General features: G+C 36.0%; 1 protein-coding gene across 2 annotated transcripts in view; it reads right to left on the bottom strand.

Moving 5' to 3' along the window:
• The window catches only part of CA10 (carbonic anhydrase 10), a 550,141-nt gene that overhangs the window by 505,066 nt on the left and 36,917 nt on the right, over window positions 1–8,158 (bottom strand). The window lies entirely within an intron of this gene.

Raw genomic sequence — 8,158 nt, 5'->3', positions numbered from 1 at the left:
TTTTATTACTATTTTAAGTTTTGTGAAATATGCTTGTTTATCCAAAATATTAATACCTAAAATCTATATCAATAATTTATATATTTGAAAATGATCCAGGGTCTGGCTGACATCCTCAGTGTTCAATTGAATATATGGTTTGGGTAACACATCAGCATGGTTGGAAAAGCCATGAGTTTACTGCTGTGCACTTGAAAGCATCAACCTCAAGAATTATTATTTTTTCTCCTACTACTGAGATAATGGTAATTTTCCTGTCTAAATGTAAATTTTAAATGGGCATTTTCATGCCTGTTTGGGAAAACAAGTAACAGTGCTGGCCATCTCATATAAATGTTATTTATATTTCTATGTAGTTCATTTCTATTTAGGACATATCTGCATGCCAGCACTGTGTGGGAGAACATTAACTCAATCCCCATGAGACTAAGGAACCACATTTAATTTTGAAACTGTTTGTAATTTTTTAAAATATGGCAACATAGTCTTCCTTTACTGAGTTTAAAAGGTTTGGAGCATGAAAACAAACTTTCCCTTGCTTTATCTATAGAGCATTTGCTAAGAATTTGGATCTTCCATTTTGAAAGCTGCCAAGGAGTGAAGATGTGGGGAGAACATTTTCAATTTTACTTACATTATGTATATGCCTGTTTATGTGTATGCAACCATGCCGTAAAATGTGGATACATCCTCAGTGATTCAAGCAGTACTTAAAAGGCTCAAGTTACTTCTGCATCCTTACTTCTCTATTTAAAACTTCTATCTATGAAGCATTCACTGTTATCAATTTAATGTGAATCTATCCTTTTAGACTTTTAAATAAACAGGTTAAATGAAAAAGTCAGTGGAAGGCCTTAACAGCAGAGTATCAGCCTACTGAAGACAAAATACTGAACACTAGATGCATAATACCTTAAGATAACAGCAGAAGATGTTGGCTTTTATTTGTCTTAAAATAAACAACAGATGAAAGAACTTTGAGGTGAATTCAACAGAAACAACATGATAATTATTGGTGTCTCAGATGACCAACTTTAATAAAGAAGCAGCAGTCACAAAAGTCATCACTGAGAAATTTCTAGAGTCGAAGAGCATTTGAACTCACATTCAAGAAACCTAAAGAGTACCATTTAAAGAGACCCAAACAAAAATACTCCAAGAAACATCCTAGTCAGAACCAAAGGTCAATGATAGAGATTAAGAGCACCAACATAAAAAAGAAAATTACATACAAAGGAGTGTCCTTATAATTCACAGGAGATTTATCAAGTGAGACCCTAAAGGCTGGAAGACAATAATGGGATATAGTTGTTGTTTTGTTATTTTTTTAACTCAGTGAAATTAATGCCTCACCAAGAATTTCATTGAGATTTGAAATAATTGGGCTGGAGAGATAGCACAGTGTTAGGACATTTGCCTTGCAGACCTGGGATGGACTCAGGTTCAATTTCCAGCATCCTATATGGTCCCCTGAGCCTGTCAGGAGAAATTTTTGAGTGCAGACACATGTGTAACCTTTGAGTGTCACCAGGTTTGCCCCCCAAAAACAAACAAACAAAATTATACAGAGCTTTATGGCTAAACAACACAGGAACTTAATAGATTCAAAACCAGCTCTGTTTGGCCCTGAAACAATAGCAGAGTGGATAGGGTATTTGTCTTGAATGCAGATAACTCAGGTTTGATCCCTGACATCCTATATAGCCTATGGTCTCCTGAGCTTGCCAAGAGTAATTTCTGAGCACAGAGCCAGAGTGCTGCCAGATGTGGCCTAAAAAAACAAATGCAACCAACCAAACAAAGAATCAAAACTGCTCTGCAAGAAACACTGTAGGACTTTTAGACAAAACAAATCTTACATTCTACTGAAAGATTGGTGTAAAACTCCATGGCAATTATCTCACTTCACTGTCAATGCCTAAATGCACCAATAACGAAATACAGAGTGACAGGATGGATTAGAAAACTGAATCCAACCTCTTGCTTTTTGTAAAAAACACGTTGTCATAGTAATACTCAAACTTAAAGGCAGGCTAGAGGACAATATTTCAACCAAGCAACTCCCTCAAAAAGGTCACACTTACTAAACTTATATCAGATAACACAAACTTTCATTTTAAAAAAATGTCATAAGGGACATAGAAGGTAATTTCTTAATAATAAATAAATAAATATATATATATACATGTAACTCCACCCTGGATTTAGGTGTACCTATCTGAGACCCGCCCATTTCTGGGAGGGGTCTTGGGAACTGAATATTAGGTGTGACCTTACCTGCAAGACCCCACCCATTCCTGGGAGGGGTCTTGGAATAGGTAGATAAACCCTGGAGTCAGGGGATTAGGGCGGCCCTGCTGGCTGGCGGCCCTGCTGAGCTCTCTGGCTTCTGGGTCTCTGCCTCTTTTGGTCTTGAACCAGGATGGAGGCCAAAGGGAAGATGGCTGAAAGGAGTTAAGACACAGGGTAGCCTAGAATGGCTGAATGCTTAATTGGTTATGATATTGGCCACACATGCGGTGAATAGGGCATGAATAAAGCTGGTGCTTCCTGATGCCTGTCTCTGGATGAGTCTGATTCCGCCGTTCACCTGGGCCTGGGACCCACAGGCTGAATGGGGGTTGCGAGCCACGTGGCCTGGGATGGCATCCACCTCCATCCAGCCCCATCGTTAATTATTTAATGCTACATATACACACACAGGTTATATATAAGCTAACTACACAGCTTAAGAAACAGGAAAGGGGAGCATTAATCCCTAGGAGGAAAGAATACAATTAAAACAGAAACAAACTTGAATTAAAAATAACAAACAAAAACAATAATCCAAAAGATCAGTAAGAACTAAGAAATAGTTCTTTGAAAAGTTAACAAGATCTATAAGAAACTAATATCTGATTCTTCAAAAAACATCTATAAACCACTAACAAGAATCACAAAGAGAGAAAGAGAACCTTAATAAATTGAAGTAGAAATAAAAGAAGTGACATCATAACAAATACTGCAAAAAAACAAAGGCTCATCAAGGACTACTTGGAAAATATATATGCCACAAAATAGGATAATCTAGAAGAAATGGAGATAGTCTTGACTCCTATAATCTCCAAAGGTTGAAACAAAAAGATTCAGAACAACTGAACATATCCAATTACTAGTTAGAAAACTAATTCCAGCCCAAGATGGGTTCACTAGTGAGTTCTTCCAAACCTTCAAGAAAGAGCCACTCCCATTTCTTTTCAAATTCTGTCAAAATATTAAATAAAGATAAATACCTCCAAATAGTTTATATAAGGCGAACATTAGCCTGATACTAAAAGCATACAGAAACAATACAAAAGAGGCAATTTTTAGAGCAGTATCCATGATGTACACAGATATGAAGACCCTCAACAAACTTCTTGCACTTCAAATTAAATGGCATATCAAAAATATTATGCACCATGATCAAGTGGATGGATTCATTTCAAAGTAGCAAGGATGGTTTAATGCACACAAGTCAATCATTATATTTTATATTAATAAATAAAAATAAGAATCCTATATTATACCAATGATTGTGAAAATGGAATTTGACAAGATCCAGCACTCATTTATGAAAATAATTCAATAAAGTTGGATTTGAAGAAACTTTCTTCAAAATAGTCAAAGCCATCTATCACAAGTTCATAACAAAAATTATACTCATTATGAAAAATCTGAAAACCTTCCCTAAAAGATCATTCATGAGACAAAGTTGCTTACTTCTATTTAATACAATATTGGAAGTTCTTGCCATAGTTACTTGGCAAGAACAATATACTGAGGGTGCCCATATAAGAAAAGAAAAAGTCAAGCTTTCAAGTTTTTGTCCTTAGAAAATCGTAAAGACTACAGGAAAAATCTCCTAGAAACAATAGCTTTCATAATAAAGTCGTAGGATACAGTATCATTAGAGGAGAAAAATATTTAATTTTTCAATCCACAATTGTGAATTTTCTCATAAAATAAAGTACCTGGTATTTAACTTAACAAAAAAGGTGAGGGAACTATACAAAGAAAACTATAAAACACTACTAAAAGAAACAAAAAGGACACAAGGAAATGGAAACACATCCCCTACTCATGGATTGGATGATTAACATTGTCAAAATGGCAATACTTCTCAATGCCTTAGACAAATATAATGCAATCTCAATAAAGAAACCCATGCATTTTAAAAGAAATAGAACATCATTGAAATTCATATAGAACAATACTACACATGCACAAGAGACAAAGCAATCCTTGGGAAAAAGAAGATGGAAGGCTTCACCTTCTTCAACTTCAAATCGTACTATAAGGCAGTAGTAATTAAAGTAGCATGGTATTGGAATAAGGACAGACTCTTGGATCAATAAAACAGAAGTGAAAATCAAAGACACATTCTCAGATATTTGGGCAGCTAATCTTTGATAAAGGAGCAAAAAATGTGTAGTAAATAATGGAAAACCTACTCAAAAAATGGCACTGGGAAAACTGGTTGGCAATATGCATAAAAAATGAATCACACCCCTTTTTAAAGCCATGCACAAATGTAAAATAAAAATTGATTTAGAACTTGATTTTAGACTTGAATTTTTAAGATTTATAGAGGGAAACATAATCAGCATTCTCCATGACATTGAAGCTAGAGCCATTTTTAAGGAAGTGACACCATTAGCCAAGCAAATAGAAGCAAAGATATATAACTGAGATTACATTAAATAGGAAGCTTCTGGCCCTTAAAGGAAATAATGACCAGAATACAAAGACTTCCCACAGACAGGGAGAAATTATTTGTTCACCATTCATCTGTTAAAAAGCTAATATTCAAGATATCTAAAGCACAGCTAAAACTTTATACAAGAAAAAACACCTGAGACCTCTTTAAAATGGGTAAATGAGATAAATACAAGTTTCTCAAAAGAATACAAGGGCCTGAGAGATCATGAACAGAGTAGGGTGCTTTCCTGAATAAGACTGGCCCAAATTTTATTTGAGGCACTCCATATGGTCCCCTGAGCTCTACAAGGAGTGATCTCTGACTATAGAGTTAGAGTAAGCCCTAATCACAGCATGATGTTGCCCACCTAAAAACAAAACCAAAAAATAAATATAAGTGCTCAAAAGGCACATGAAAAAAGTTTTAATTTATAATCATCATGGAAATGTAGATCCAACAACAGTAAGATATTGTCTCATACCAGAGTCCAGCACAGATCAAAAAGAACATTAGCAACCAATATTGGTGTGGATGTGGTGAAAAGGGGACACTTATTGACTACTGATGTAGACTGGTATAGCTTTTTTGAAAAACAATATGAACATTCCTCAAAAATTTAAGCTTCCATATGGTCCAGCAATTCCACTCATTGTAATATGCCCCAAGGGCCCCAAAACAATTCAGATAAGACATCTGTACTCATATGTTCATTGCAGCACTTTTCACAATAACCTTAATCTGGAAACAAGCCAAAGACCCAAGAATAGATGGAAGATAAATAAACTCTGGTATACTATTCAACCATAAGAAAAAATGAAGTCATACAATTTGCTGCTATGTGGATGGACATGGCAAGTATCATGTTGATTGAAGTTATTCAGGGAGCTAGTGACAGAAGCAAAATGATACCTTTTATATGTAACACAAAAAGAAACATAATAAAGAGAATAACAAATGGTTTGTGTTGGAACATTGTACGCCTGAAATTCAATTATAAATAACTTGATACCCTTGTAATTCATGGTGACTCAATAAAAATTTTAATAATTAATATGTTAAGCTTGAGTTGAGCATATTATATCTCTACCAAAATTTCCCCAAAATACATACTTCAAATACATCTGAAATATAAATAATATATTTTGAAGAAAAATAAACTCACTCTTCAATCTCATAAAAATTCTTCTCATATAATCTAAGCTCCTGGAGTATTTTGACTATGGTTTTCATAGCTTACCTACCATGGAATCTGACCAGAGATACCCCAAGGACAAAGCCAATGTGATTGAATCCCAGAACAGAATCTCTGGAAATAAATATCTAGCACTGGAAACCATTTCCTTTTTTATCCCATTTCTCATAACTCCATCAGCAGAAGAGCTTTATGCCTTAATTTGAGCTAATAAATATTTTTCATTGAATTTTTTGTTTGTTTGTTTTGTTTTGTTTTTTTGGGGGGGCCACACTCGTTTGGTGCTCAGGAGTTACTCCTGGCTAAGCGCTCAGAAATTGCCACTGGCTTGGGGAGACCATATGGGACACCGGGGGATCGAACTGTGGTCCTGATCCTTGGCTAGTGCTTGCAAGGCAGACACCTTACCTCGCGCCACCTTGCTGGCCCCGAAATTTTTTTTTTCTTAAATTTATTAAGACTTAAAAAAATTACTAAGACTTCTGTTTTCTATCTTTACTTGGTCTATTTGATTCTAAACCCTTTGTTCTAGCACTTGCTCCCACTTTCCAGTCTCTGGGTCATGCCTTTGCTTGCAGCTTAGCAGCTAAGTAGAGGAAGCTTTACTTGATTTACATGCTATTCACACCCCAAGAACATTCAACACTCATCTTTTGAATTGCCTTCCTATCCAAGCTCTGCTACTGAAGTTAGTTTATATTTCAACTGAGACCCATAACAATGTGCTCATTTGTTTGGAGGGAAATTTGGCAAATGGGAAATAACAATCACTGTGATAAGAAACACCAATACTGTATCAAGGAAGAAGCTCTGAAGTCAAGAGAACTGAGCCTCCACTTTCCCCTCTACCTCTTTCCTGTCTGCTCATTCTAAGAACCAGATGTGAAGTGGAGTTATCAAAGGGTGCTTGTTTGCTTATGTGTAAGAAGTAAGCCCTTAGCAGTTGGGTCTTGCCAAAAGAAAGAAGGAAAGAAAGAAGGAAAGTAAAGAAAAGAATAAAAAAAATGTCAGACTCAATTCCTCCTTTATTTTGCCTTTTCCAGTTTTACTCAACAATTATTGGGAGCCAGGTTACACTACTAAAATTCATCATTTAAATAGATATAGTCTCTTTTTCCATTGATTTATAGTATGCCCTAATAGACTAACATATTCCTAAAACTGGGAGGGACCATACTGCCTTCTCCTTAATCATTATCTTCAATATCACCAAGAAACATTTATTTTACATTTACAAGAGTACTTTACATTGACCCAATTAATCTTTAAGAACCCTAGGAAATCGGTTTTATTATTATAAATTAAAGAGGTTTATTCAGAGATACATAGAGGATTAGTGATTAGCCCAAGGTCACATATAAACTACTATGTATTGAAACAAGTAGTCAAATCTGCGCAGTCTGATTTAGAGTTCATGAGACTTCTTTCTTTTTTTTTTTTTTTTGGTTTTTTGGGCCACACCCGGTAAGCTCAGGGGTTACTCCTGGCTATGCGCTCAGAAGTCGCTCCTGGCTTGGGGGACCATATGGGACGCCGGGGGATCGAACCGCGGTCCGTCCTAGGCTAGCGCAGGCAAGGCAGGCACCTTACCTACAGCGCCACCGCCCGGCCCCGAGACTTCTTTCTATCACAACTTTTTATGGCACTGAAAATACTGAGATAACTTGATTACACCCAAATAAAGTAGTAGTTCCTTGGAGTTCTACAGGAATATACTAGTGATCCTTTCAGTAGAAATTGAATCCTCTCTACAAGTATTTTGAAACTCAACTACACATAATCCAATTAATTAGAAAGTGTTCAGTTATGCAAGGAAAGATAAGACTGGACAAGGTTTGCCCACAAGAGCTACGGCACTGGAGAGCAGACACTGAGAATGATGCCATCAGAAAATTGGTGTGACTGGGAAAGCACTGAAAATGACAGTTGAGAACCTGTTGTAGTTCAGTACAGAAAGTAAATTGTAATAAAAAAAAAAAACACCCAAAATTTAAAGCAATGTTGGCCACGCTGTTACCTCCATACCAGAGACTTATATGTAGTGATAGCTATGTAATGGGGGCTAATTCTCTGGAAGTACTCAGCATAGTAATGGGCTGAGGAGGTGCACTGTAGGTGTTAACCACTATTTTATTCATAGGAAATAGAATGAAGAACTATATCTGACATCTGAATTCCCTGGCTTTTAAATGCAACCAAACCAAAAAAATGAAAGGAGGCATAGTAGATATTTCTATTTCAATAAC

The sequence above is a fragment of the Suncus etruscus genome, chromosome 1, assembly GCF_024139225.1.
Source record: "Suncus etruscus isolate mSunEtr1 chromosome 1, mSunEtr1.pri.cur, whole genome shotgun sequence".
Lineage (NCBI taxonomy): Eukaryota > Metazoa > Chordata > Mammalia > Eulipotyphla > Soricidae > Suncus > Suncus etruscus.
The sequence above is the reverse complement of the archived record's forward strand: the minus strand, read 5'-3'. Positions and strand labels throughout refer to the sequence as shown.